The sequence below is a fragment of the Danio rerio genome, chromosome 7 (assembly GCF_049306965.1).
Source record: "Danio rerio strain Tuebingen ecotype United States chromosome 7, GRCz12tu, whole genome shotgun sequence".
NCBI lineage: Eukaryota > Metazoa > Chordata > Actinopteri > Cypriniformes > Danionidae > Danio > Danio rerio.
In genome coordinates, this window is record NC_133182.1 from 68,365,580 (window position 1) to 68,378,770 (window position 13,191).

Genomic DNA, 13,191 nt, shown 5'->3' on the forward strand with positions numbered 1-13,191 from the left:
AAAAGTCAAAGTGCTCCAGGAATGGCCAGCCCGGTCACCAGACAAATGAACATTATTGAGCATGTCTGGGGTAAGAAGAAGGAGGAGGCATTAAAGATAAATCCAAAGAATCTTGATGAACTCTGGGAGTCCTGCAAGAACGCTTTCTTTGCCATTCCAGATGACTTTATTAATAAGATTCATTGCAGAGATGTATGGATGCAGTCCTCCAAGCTCATGGGAGTCATCCACAGTATTCATTCTTTTTCCACTGCACCATGACTTTATATTCTATACTGTATAATATTTCTGTTAAGTGACAAGACTTTTGTCGCAGCAAAGTTAGACCTTACTCTCCTAATAAATAATTAAAATCAAGGCATGATCATATTTTATTTTGGTAAAATAAGCACAATCTTGAGGCTATTGCTTTTCATATAAGCCACTTTTGATATCAAATAATCAACTAGAAGTCCAGTTATAATTTGTTGTTACTAAAACTTAGATAAGTGACAAGATTATTGTCATGTAGTGTAGCTCATTTAATTCACCTATACCGCATGTTTTTGGACTGAAGGAAGGGATGCAACCCACACCAATACAGGGAGAACATGCAAACTCCACAGAGAAATGCCAACTGACCCAGCCGGGTCTCCGACCAGCGACCTTCTTGCTGTGAGGCAACAGAGCTAACCACTGAGCCACTGTGACAACCTAATATATATATATATATATATATATATATATATATATATATATATATATATATATATATATAGATAGATAGATAGATAGATAGATAGATAGATAGATAGATAGATAGATAGATAGATAGATAGATAGATAGATAGATAGATAGATAGATAGATAGATAGATAGATATTATTTATTTACTTAATATTTATTACTTATTTAACAGCACAGCTGAACTTTTAGCAGTCATTTCTCCAGTCTTTGTTGTCACATAATCTTTTAGAATATTCTGGTCTGGTAATTAAGAAATGCTTTTCATTCTTAATGTGAAAATGATTCTGCTGCTTAAAAAATCTGTGAAAACAGTAAAATATTTTTCCAGGATTCTCTTATAAATAGTTGAACACAACAGCGTTTATTGGAACCTTATGTGAATAAAAAACATATTTACTGTCCCTTTTCATACTATTTAATAACTATTTAAAAAATATTAATTTGTTTCTGTAAAAAATACTGATCTCATACTATTTGTGTAGTATATGTAGAAATATGATTATGTAAAAAATAGCATTTCTTACATAAGTCAATAAACAACACCAGTAGGTGAGAAGCTAAAAAAGTTCCAAACAAAAGACGCCACGTTAGTGAAAGCGTCTTGAAATGTGCTGAACTCATTCCACTCTCTCAAACACATGTTGTTGAAGGTTTCAGGAAGAATTCTTGGCAGGGCTGGAATGGAAGCGTTGATCCAGTTTCCGCGTCTTATGACACGCCGCGCGCTTGGTTCAATCCATCCGGATCGTTCTCCTGGATTTCCTGGCGCTTCCTCCTCCTGCCCTTTAGTTACATTGTATCTCCCTTACAGAAAGGAGCGAGGGATCTAGGACTCAACTCAAGGGAAAAATGAATGAATATACTTGAAAATGGACGTGCCGGGATGTTGGATTTATCGTCTTGGAGTTTAGGAAAGGCGCATTTGACGAAAGCTTTGAGATTTAGATCCTGCGATGCCAGTTTCAAGGCAGTGTTTCCATTTCTGAACGGGATCTTTAGGAGTGTGATGGCTGCTGGCCTTCCCTTTCTCTAGTTGCTTGGATGTGTTGGAAAGTGCTCCGCTTTGGGATCATTTCTGGAATTCCGCAGGCAAATCCAGAGGCCTTTCCACCATCCTCTATGGAATGTACATAAGTATTCTCTGGATAGGGGTTTGCGTGCGGGGTAAGTGGCGCTTGGATTAATGCATTTTCTTTTGTGTGTGTGTATAAGTGTGCGTGTGTGTGAATGTATGTATGTGTATGGTGTGTGTGTGTGTGGGTAGGGGGTGGTGTTTTATTGGTGCAGATGGAGATTGGAGGTGCTTTAGCCCGTTAGCTTAGCTCGGTTGTCATGGCTCACACATGCTTTGACCATCTTAGCGAGTCATTTCCTTAAGAGAAGCACGGACCAATGCGTTTGAACCGCGCGTTAGGTGCGGCGAATCGAACAACGAGTACCCGTTTAATCGATTACAACAGGAATATTCGTGTATTTCTTACAAGGTGTGAGAATTAACAAACACGTCGACTTTTAAAACAGCACTGGCTTGTTTATGCCGGAGTTGCAGTTTTCTGTGGAAGAGCTCGAGTATGTTTTGAATGTCAAAGGATGTGTGAGTATCAGCAGATTCAGAGTGAATCACTGCTTTCAAGCACAGAACTCACTCCAGAACTCCATAACAGTCACTCGTCTTCAGAGCAGCACCACACATTAACAAAAGATACCATGGTATAACAGTGGATATTTGGGCACATTACCTTGATTATGTTTTTGGCACGTGAACCATGATAATATCATGTAAATTTGAACAAGTACTTTGATATACCACTGCACAATCCCAATCCCAAAGTAGAATACAGAGTTATTAACCTTTTATTCCATATTTTGTATATGCATTCTTGTTTATTGGTTAAAAAAAAAAAGATTGAATGGTTCTTTAGGGTTTACCACTGTCTGTAGTATAGAGACCCTATGTATTTGCTTTATGATGGTAGTTATAAACTATGTAGCTAATCTACACTGTCTTTCACTTATTCTCCTAAAAATCCTTATTTATGATATTATTCAATATATCTTACAGCATTTTGTTTCTGCATCGATATCGCAATGTGATCATTCTCAATAGTCTTATGACAGGATGTATGCAATGTTAAGTTATTACTTGCATGTATTTTTGATGCCTGTGATTGTATAATGATTTTAAAAGCATTCCGGTATAAGAAATTGTTCCATTTGTGACCCTAATTATAATTAAGTTTATAGCTTATAGATAGTTTTATCATTTAAGTTACTGCACTGGATTATCGTTAGACTCGGAAAACGATAAAACACTTTATTTCAATTGTAAATTTTTTCTTGATTGTATTTATATATTGTTATGGATGCAAATATAGAAATGCACTGCAACGGAAATGTGCAAGGGGACCCCAAAAAGTTTGTAGGTTGTTTATTAGATTTTTCTGGAGATCCAAATAGTAAACATTAATTAATCAATTTCTAGTTTGGAGCAGAAAACATGTCAGGCTAAGTAGTTCAAATGAATCATGGACTTCTGCTCTCCTCATTAGTTTCAAAAACATAGATTTCTTTACAATTTTAAATGACTATCTTTAATCTTGGACATCTTTTCTACCAGAGATATTATTTTCATAATACAAAAAACTTGCATATACCATTGGAACGATATAGCAGAAAATTTTGGAGGTTTTAAAACCTTGACTTTTCCAAACTGCAGTATATCTTGAAAACTGTATCGTCCCATGCCTAGTCAGGGACCCCCAAAAATTGTATTGATTGTTTATTAGATTTTATGGAGATGCACTCCCACTGCAAAATCATCTAACATAATCAATTTGACATTATAAATTCTTTCCAAATAGAGATATTAAGTCTTCTGGTGAAATTGTATTTATATCGCAATAAATATCGCAGAATAAAAAAATATATAATGCAGTGTTAGATCAAATATCGTGCAGCCCTAGTGTACACTAAATCTAAAATTTCAAAGTCTTTTAAGGTAAATTGGACATTATTTGTTGTTGCAGGCACATTTCATTTTCACCACAGATTTACTTCAAATTTCCAAATTAATTTTGTCCCCTAACGTTGACATAAAATGTTGTTGTGTTGTACCATTATTTCACCATAGTTTATCATATGAACACCATTGAATTCTTGGCCATGGTGTTGACTATTCAGTCGTTCAGTACCTTTAATTTTCTTTTCAGCTGAGACTTAATGTGCACTATTCAGTTTTTGTGTGATTGCGAATGAAAATTAAGTGCATTTGGCTAATTGTATCATTTTTAAAAAGACTCAATGATATCATTCCCCCTCAAGTGAATACCAGGATTGAAACACAGAAAAATAAAACATTTCTTAGAAAGTTGAAATAAAAAAAAAAACAGACTTTTATGAACTTTGAAAGAAGTGAATGCAAAAACGTAGGACCAAAGGTACTAAGGTAATACCATGTATTTGTGGATATGCTGCAGTGATTACATCATATGATTTTTGTATGCAAGTTACAATAATATCTTGTTTTGAGCAAGTACTTTGTTATTCCTTCCAAGTACTTTCTAGTACAATGTAAATGCAGTAATATAATCAAACGACCATGGTATTGACATTTTTTATGCCATGTTTTCCCAGGCTTTTAGAAAAAAAGATTTTGCTTGGTTCATCACTTTTGATTTGCTTTATGATTATTAGCTCTGTGACTAACCAACACTGCTTTTCCTTCAATAAAAACAGTAGCATTTAGTGGTATCACCTTTACATAGGGCTAGGCCGATAAGCAATATTATATCGGATCGCGGTACAATTTATCTCAATAACAATGAGAAGCTCTGGACTTTTTTTCTCTATATTGATCTAAGAGCCAATCACACAGCAGAAATGTGCAACAATCCGATTCTTAAGTCGTGACATATCTGTGATGTATGGAATTCTATTTTCGGGTCCAAGCTGCTACTCATTTGTATTGAGAAAATATTTGTTTATGTACACTTTTTGGTCATATCACGCATTAAGGTGAATTTTGTATAAAATCATGGTGTACACATTCATCTCTGGGCTTGCTGAATTACAAATATCAACATTTTTACAAATTATTAAAAAATTATCACTTTCTGGCCATCGGATATTAGGCATGCACATGTATATCACGAGTGTGATTTTCGGAAGTATTACAGCGATTTGTAAACCTTTATTATTACCCATTGTTGAGTCTCCCCATACAGTTTGATATAGCGATTGGACCCGAAAGCTGCTTCGCGTGACATTTCACTTAACAAGCGGATGGGCATCTAAAAGTGTGTTGATATTGCCCTACTTTAAGGACAGTTTGGGAGGGTCTTTTTACCTCCTTTTTCCCAAAATGTCTCTTATTTCCTATTTTTCTATGCTATCTTTCGACTGACCTGTCGTCCCCTGAAATGTGGGATGTTTGTGTATGGTCGGAGGGCTCCAATTTTGCTGCACGTAATAGTGTTGTGACAAAAAAAGGCTCTTCATCATATTCGAGATGTATTGAATTTTCGGCCACCCGTTGAAAATATGTTATGCCATTTAATGGACCCTCTAATTTTTGTGGCTTCAGTCATAGTTGGGGTACTCTTTTAAATCTGGAAGCATTAACAACTTGTATCAAAATATATAGTGTTATCATTCAATATGGAAAATAATAATAAAGATTGCATTTTTGCCTTATCGCCCAGCCCTACCTTCACATCACTACATATTTATTACACTTAATTTCCTTAAAATAAATCATTATTCTGGCTTTCTGTGTTCATAAAATTGCGTTTATGTCTATAAACATTGTATTATCACGTAAAGATATGATATCCTTCTAAATGCTTTGGTCATGTGAGTATATTGGTATGTTAATATGATATGGTTATTCAGACCTACAGTACAGCCAAAGCTGAAGGAGCCTATTGTGTCTGAATGAAAATGGAGTGCATTTGTCCTCTTTAAAACACCAATATCTTGGTGTGAACAAGTACTTTAGTGTTGTAAGCATGTTGTAGGACAATATAAAGTTACAATGGAAATGTTATCATATATCAAAGTATCGTGGTGTTAATATTACATGCCATCTTTCACTTAATTTTCCAACTGGTCCTGGATTATTTAATAATTCCACTATGTTTTAATAAAGTAGAGACCAAATGTCTTACTAATCTTCATTGTCTTGTATCCATCTACATAGAAATGTTTGTACTCTTCAACTGTATAATTCCATTGTAATTTTGTATCAAAACCCAGTTATGTCATCATTTAATGTCTACATTTGAATACAATTTATTGTTACAGGTTAAATTTCACTTTCACCACCGATTTACTTCAATCCACTTAAATATTTATTTTGCATTGTTGATGTTTTTTTAATGAATGTTGTATAATTGTACATATTAAAACAATGGCATTCTTTTACACATCTTGGCAGTGTAAATAAATTTGTATACCAATAAGCTCTGGCTATTGAGTCATATAGTACAAGCAAAGTACTTTACAATCCAGGGAACCTATTGTCCACTAATTCAGTGTGTGTGAAAGGAAATTAAATGTATTTGTAGCATTTATAAGGAATCTGGATATAGTCTCAAATGAAGACTAACACTTGGAAAGACAAACAAAATGCACACTATATTTTTATAAGGAACCATCAGTTAGAAGGAAACCTAAACGTTGTGATCTAAGAAAGAAGTGTAATGTAATTAAAAAGACAGTCAGTCAATGTTAGACTGATCAAATAGACACCCACCGACATGCCCAAAATATGTTGAAAATCATTTAATGAGCACTTTTGCTGTGCACCTGGGGCCGTTTGACATCAGAGTTTGATTTGTTTGGCTAGTATATGAACACCGTTATCTAATCTCTGATGCCCATTTTTGAGATATACTGGAAACCACCAGAGAGGGGTAGTCTGAGGTACAATGAGTGTGATTTACCTCATAGTAGTTTGATTACTAATACATATAACTGTCATTAGGGCTGCACAATATAGTGTTTAAGGATCAATATTGCAATATTCACTACGCAGAATCTATAATTTTGAGTTGTGGTTATAATTAGCCAGGAAATTGATCTGGGCACAAGAAATTATATCATTTGTAGCTTTAACAAAGATTAATTGTATTTTTAATTACAATGATGGCTTTACAGTGTTATTTTACATTTGATTACTTTGTTTGATTTTTTTTAAAATCGACCTCGATACTGTAAGAATGTCCAGTAAACTATATAGCACTTTCTATTACATTTATGCTAGTAGTTTCTTTATTATACTTTATAACAAGCACACTCTCTATGCACTCCCTGTAAAATGATCACAATACAAAATTTGAATTCTTTCCTAATGGTAAAAGTTAGGGTGTGACGAGATCTTGTGTCACAATTTTTTCTCGTTGAGGTGAAAATTGTGTCTTGTGAGTTGTGATGTCAGCATGATGGAGTGTGAGGGTGAAATTAGTATTAAAAATTGGAGGCAGGATTATATTTGAAACTCTAATCAAGTGCTTTTTAATAACCACTTTTTTCACCAATTATATTTCACCAAATATTTTGCTAATATTTGAAATTATATATCAAGACTATTTTCTGTTTATATATTAGCTAAATATAGTGATAAATAAAATATAATGTCCTTTACTTTCCTTAATTACAGTATAATAACATTCATTACAAGTCATAAAGTGTTTTTTTTTATTTTCCATTCACATATTTCATCATTGAGGATTTCCTAGAAATAGTGTAAAAGTCTTGTCTCGTTCACATGAACCCTATTTTGTGTCTTGTCTCTTCGTCTGAATAATCGTTTTGTCACATCTCTAGCAATAGTTATGAAATCATCAAGGTATATCGCAGAAAAACAAATATTGCATTGTCGGTTTTTTCCTTTATCATGCAACATTAAATGACATGCTGCAAGAACAGGTAATATACATTTCTGCTAAACTTAAGCAGAAAACAACTTTCTTCTCACTCATTTGAACCTTTACATTATGTTCATGATAAACTCCTTTTTCACCTTGGCACTTTCAAAACAAAAGTACATTTTTAAATTCCAAAGTTCAAATTTAAGAGACCAAAGCAACATTTCTCCAATAGATTTGCATCTCCTCCCTGACTGTTGTAACCTTGCAACAGCTGTCACTGTGATGACGCAAACATACCAGGCTTCAGATAACGCAAGCGTACCAGGCTTCAAAACCAAAAACTCGTAATATTCATAACTTTTTGATTTAGTGGCTAATTTGTATTAATTGTACGATATGTTCAGTTAGGGGTGGTGTTTGGGGGTACACCTTTTTTTTTACAACCCGTAAAAATGAAATCGTACGACTTTGTACACTGCAAAAAATATTTGTTGGATTTACTACATTTTTTTATGTAATTGGTTGCAAACAATTTATATAGTATGGTGGCCGAGAGAGATAAACGTGCTGCAATTTAAGGAAACACATGCAACTACAAAAAACGTCAGCAAATTAAGAAAACCTCTTCATTCCATTTAAAAATACAAATGCTAAAAATCATTAAAACGCAAACACATTTTTAAAAAACACACTGCATCTTCTCACAATGTAAATAAATGAATAAAACGCGCTGCATTCTCTCAGCGCAAACTATTTACAAAATGTGCTGCATTCTCTCACAACGCAAACAATTTACGAAACCTGCTGTATTTTCACACAATGCAAACAAATTATTACAACGCAATGTATTCTCTCAGCGCAATTTATGAAGTGCGCTGTATTTTCTTACAATGCAAGCACTTTAATAAAATGCTGCATTTTCTAGTAATGCAAACAATTTAATAAAATGCATTGCATTCTCTCAGCACAAAAAATTTACGAAACGTGCTGCATTCTCTCACAACGCAAATAATTGACGAAATATGCTGAATTTTCTCACAAAGCAAACAAATTAATAATACGCTCTGCATTCTCTCACAAAGCAAACAATTGACCAAACGTGCTGCGATTTCTCACAATGCAAACAAATTAATAATACGCTCTGCATTCTCTCACAACGCAAACAATTGACCAAATGTGCTGCATTTTCTCACAACGCAAACAGTTTACGAAACGTGCAGCATTTTGTCACAATGCAAGCAATTTAATTATACGCTCTGCATTCTCTCACAACGCAAACAATTTACAAAACGTGCTGCATTTTCTCACAATGATAACAAGTTAACGCTGCATTCTCTCACAGTGCAAACAATTAACACAGAACACAACGGAAATGTTTCAAAGAGACCCTAAAACGTGACTGTTTAGGTTATGTTTATTTAGGCTAATAAAATACAAAAGACAAGGGAATCAGGATGTTAAAATAAACCAAAAAAACTCCCCTTTTAAAGATCCCCTACAACTTCACTAAGCAATAGTCACGGCATAGCGGTGTCCATCACGTTTTAGGGTCCTCATGATACATTTGCATTGTGTTCAGATGTTTTTGCAAGTATTGTAAGAAAATGCAGCCCGTTTTTGGAAATTGTTTGCACTGTGAGAATTCAGTGTGTTATATTTATTTATTTGCGTTGAAAAAAAATGCAGCGCGTTTTTATTTTATTTATTTGTTATTTAATCTTTTTTTTATTTGAATGCATTGTAACGATTGGCAGCATGTTTTCTCTCAAACAAATGGAGATCTTTTATTAATTTGCTAGCCGTTTTTTTTTGTAATTGCTCGTGATTTCTCAAATTACAGCACATTAAGCTCTCTAGACCACTTTAATAAAGGATGAATTTAAACAAACTAGTTAAATTTACCATTACTAAATTTAATTCGTTTGTTTAAATTCAGCCTGTAACAATTGTTTGTACCCAGTTATCTTTAAAAAATGTGTAAATCTAATTAGTCTTTTATTTTGTGTGTGTACGAATTAGCCACTTTCCTGACGATACACTAAATAGTTACGTTTTTCTTGCCAGATCCGGCAGTAAAAAAAATACAGACAAATTCTTCTTTTAGTAACAATAGCTTTTATCTTTAATAAAGTTGTAGAGAACTCGTGTGAAGATGAGCTGGCAGTCAGCCGGAGGGTGAATCTATTACCTGTGTCTCATACAGATTTTTTTTCTTGAGTTTTGTCTGCAGGCCAGATACTTTCCATACTTAACACTCCAAAACACTTTTGATCAGCTTTGGTCTGGATTGTGTTTTAAGTCCATATAATATGGTGCTTGTATCTCAAACAAGCTTTGATATTGAAAGATCTTGTGTTAGGATAGTCCTGAGAAATCGATAGGTCTGAGCCGATGGGAGCATAGAGCTGGAAGAGAGATGTATTGCCGTTGCTGTATAATGTTTGTGAATGCTTAGAAAGATCCATACACTCGTTATGAATTTACTGTTGTGTCACTGCTCAAGCTGTGCACATCATTCATTTCAGCATTTAAATCCCTGTTACCTTTCACAAGTGGTCGGTTGTGCACTTTTGTGAGAAGTTCTCTTTCTAATGCAGATTAATTTGATTCTTTATCTGCTTGTAAATTCTAGTTGTTTTTTGGCATTGATAGGGCTGATGTTTAGCGTTTTATTTGATGTTGTTTTTATTGGCAGTGTAGGATTAGCCACAGCGTATGCCAGAAATCCAATCAGTTCCAGAGAACTATTATAAATGTGCTCCAAACAATATTACAGCAATTAATTAGAGTTTTCCAGCAGAAAATTGCTTAAAAAAATGTGTGAATCATATCTATTATCATCACTGTATTATGTTTGTATATTGGTGCTCATTTATTGAAAAACTGGTTGGTGTTTCTTATACCTTTTTCAGCTTCTAGAATTTGACAACTATGGCTTTTTGCTTGAAATGATAGTTTAAATTTAATTTGATTATGAAATTGTATGAAATAAATATGTAAGAAAATATAAGCAGACAATTACCTGTATTTCCAACACCATTAGAATAATTAGATTAGTATAATAGTTAGAATTATTGCTCAGAAATGGTCCAAGAAACCAACATATTTATAAGAAAGCTACATAAATAATTTCAGTTTTATAGAAAAAAAAGAGTGATTATCTTTTCTTCTTATGCTGAGTTCACACCAGACACAGAACGCGCGAGTAAATCATGCTATTCGCTTGTAAATGGAAATAAATTTCTTTTATTTTCTTTTATTTGTAAATAAAATTTTGAGTTTACTCATTTCATTCACGAGTCATATTCACTTCATTTGCGTTAAATTCATTTCACAATAGTCCCGAATTCGCGTGATGGGCAGGGCTTCTGTCTGCTCAGTGACTCTAGCTTCATTGCTTAATGGCTAACATGGATTTTATTGAGAGAATAGTAGTGTTTATGTGCTATATGAAGGCTGAAAAAAAACTTTGTACGTTTGGAGCCATGTCTAAGTCCTCTAGGTCCATTCTAAGGTGCAACCAGCCCTGTGAGTTCATTAGCTTATTCAAAAACTATAACTGGATGATGGAGGTTTTCAGCGGTGCTTCTGACTGAGCTGAACCCAGTTTGATGAACTGTTGTCAGGTGTCGGCAGCAGTGTTGCCAGATTGGGCGGTTTCCCACCCAATTGGGTGGTTTTGAGCATGATTGTGCGGATATAAAATGACATACTAATGAAATACTTTTAATACTTTCAATTCCCGCTTCTTCGTTCTTATAGACGACTGGAATCAGTCAGCTACATCTGGCAACACTGGTCGACAGTGGGATTTTCTCCCAGGACAACAACAACAGGCGCTATGTCATAATAATGCCCCTACTAGCTCCTGATTGGTTAACGCAGTGCGAATGTCTGCTGAAGTTCAGATTTTCCAATGTATGTATATTATTGCATGTATATATTATTTATTAAATATTTTATAATTATATTATAAGAATATCATTCTTATAATACAATTGTAATATTTCTTATAATATAATAATATTAAAATAAAAAAAAATTATTAAAGTTTCAAACGATACAATTCCTTGTGCTTGAAGGCTTTAACTCTCTTGATATGCTCCTACAGTCACACGGCTTTAAACTTAAATAATAAACATTTGCTCCGTTATGGTAAAAATCTCCAATGACTCCATGTTCTGAACTGTGGCTCCTAATCAATTATAATCCCAATTTAACATTGCAGATCCTGCAATGGGACCATTGCGAATACACCCATTGCAGTATTGATGCTAAAATTATATATTATGCAGCCCTAATTGATATGTATTCATGTTTAGTAATAAAACCAGGTCTAACAATGTGTGAGATGTGGGGAGAACCTATAAAAATATAGACATCTTACATAATTTAACGCAAACTATATTGACACCTTTTAATACACTAGGGATGCACCAAATTTCCGGCTTCTAAATATTATTGGCCATCTTTCCCTTTAAGTCAAAAACAGAAAATGACAATTTATCAAAAGAGAAAAAAAAACAAAAATGTGAGATAAAAAAGGCAATTCTGCGTGTTCAGTGTTCTGCACTTTGGTTTCACTCTCTTTACAGTTTTCAGCTTAGTTCCCTCTGATTTAACTTACTTTCGGTTTCTGCCCAGTATTTTAATTTTGGTGCATTCCAAATTAGCAGGTCCAATATGACCTGAACATATATGCAACATCATTTAAAGGGCTCCAATTTTGGCCATTTAACCATATGTAAAATCCGTTTTTTGTCATCAGACTGAATTTCAGGTCAAACAACCCCTAAGGTCATTTACTATACCTTGTTGAAAAAGTTCATTGTTAGGTAAGAAGGAATTGTAACTGCTTTTGCACCTGTGCCTTTAAATGAAAATGAGCAGTTTCTCCCTGCCAACTCAAAATAGATTCTCCTTGCCCACCTTCGGGACATTTCAGAAAAGGATACTCTGAGTCGGATGTCATGAATAAACACAGAAAAAAAGACTGAAAGCAACTCAGACATGATATCACAGTCAAAAATTCCACTGTAAGGTGAATGAGCCGCACACAGATGCAGTTATAATGTTTGCTGTGTTCCAACACACAAAAACACATGCTCATGTTTAACACATTGTGCTGTTTTTGCTTATCTATTCACAGCAAATGTGATGGGTTGCCCGCCAAATGGTTAAATATTGTAGTGTACAAATAAACAGTCAAAAAAAAACCGTAGACTCCTGTTGTGTGATTAAAGAGTCCTCGTTTATATTCGTTATAGTGTACTTTGCTGATGTGCTGATTCCATCGGTTATGAATTATGTAGTTTAAAAAGTATGGTTCAAAATGCTACAAAAAATATTGTTCCAATTAGTGCTTCTTGAAGTGCAGTTTGATCACAGAGAGTTGGAACAGATCTTTTTTCCTAGTTTCTTTGCAAATCACAGTGCTTTGTCATGTAGCGCTGGGTATAAAAATGGCTTGGGTTTGGATCCTAATTAATGTTGTGAAATTTACAAAAAGAGTTTTTATTACTCCAATTTAAATGTGGATACACTACACCTACACAGATTTCTGTTCAAACGCTGATTTTGCTTGATAGATGCCCTT

General features: G+C 34.1%; 1 protein-coding gene across 4 annotated transcripts in view; it reads left to right on the forward strand.

Moving 5' to 3' along the window:
• Positions 1–1,513: 1,513 nt before the first annotated feature.
• The window catches only part of znf609b (zinc finger protein 609b), a 121,649-nt gene continuing 109,971 nt past the window's right edge, over positions 1,514–13,191 (forward strand). For 3 of the 4 annotated variants that reach the window (XM_068222301.1, XM_068222303.1, XM_068222302.2), the window contains exon 1: positions 1,514–1,890. The gene's annotated coding sequence lies outside the window, so the exon portion shown is untranslated. The remainder of the gene's footprint in view (positions 1,891–13,191) is intronic. The other variant, NM_001030081.2, reaches the window with a different exon arrangement.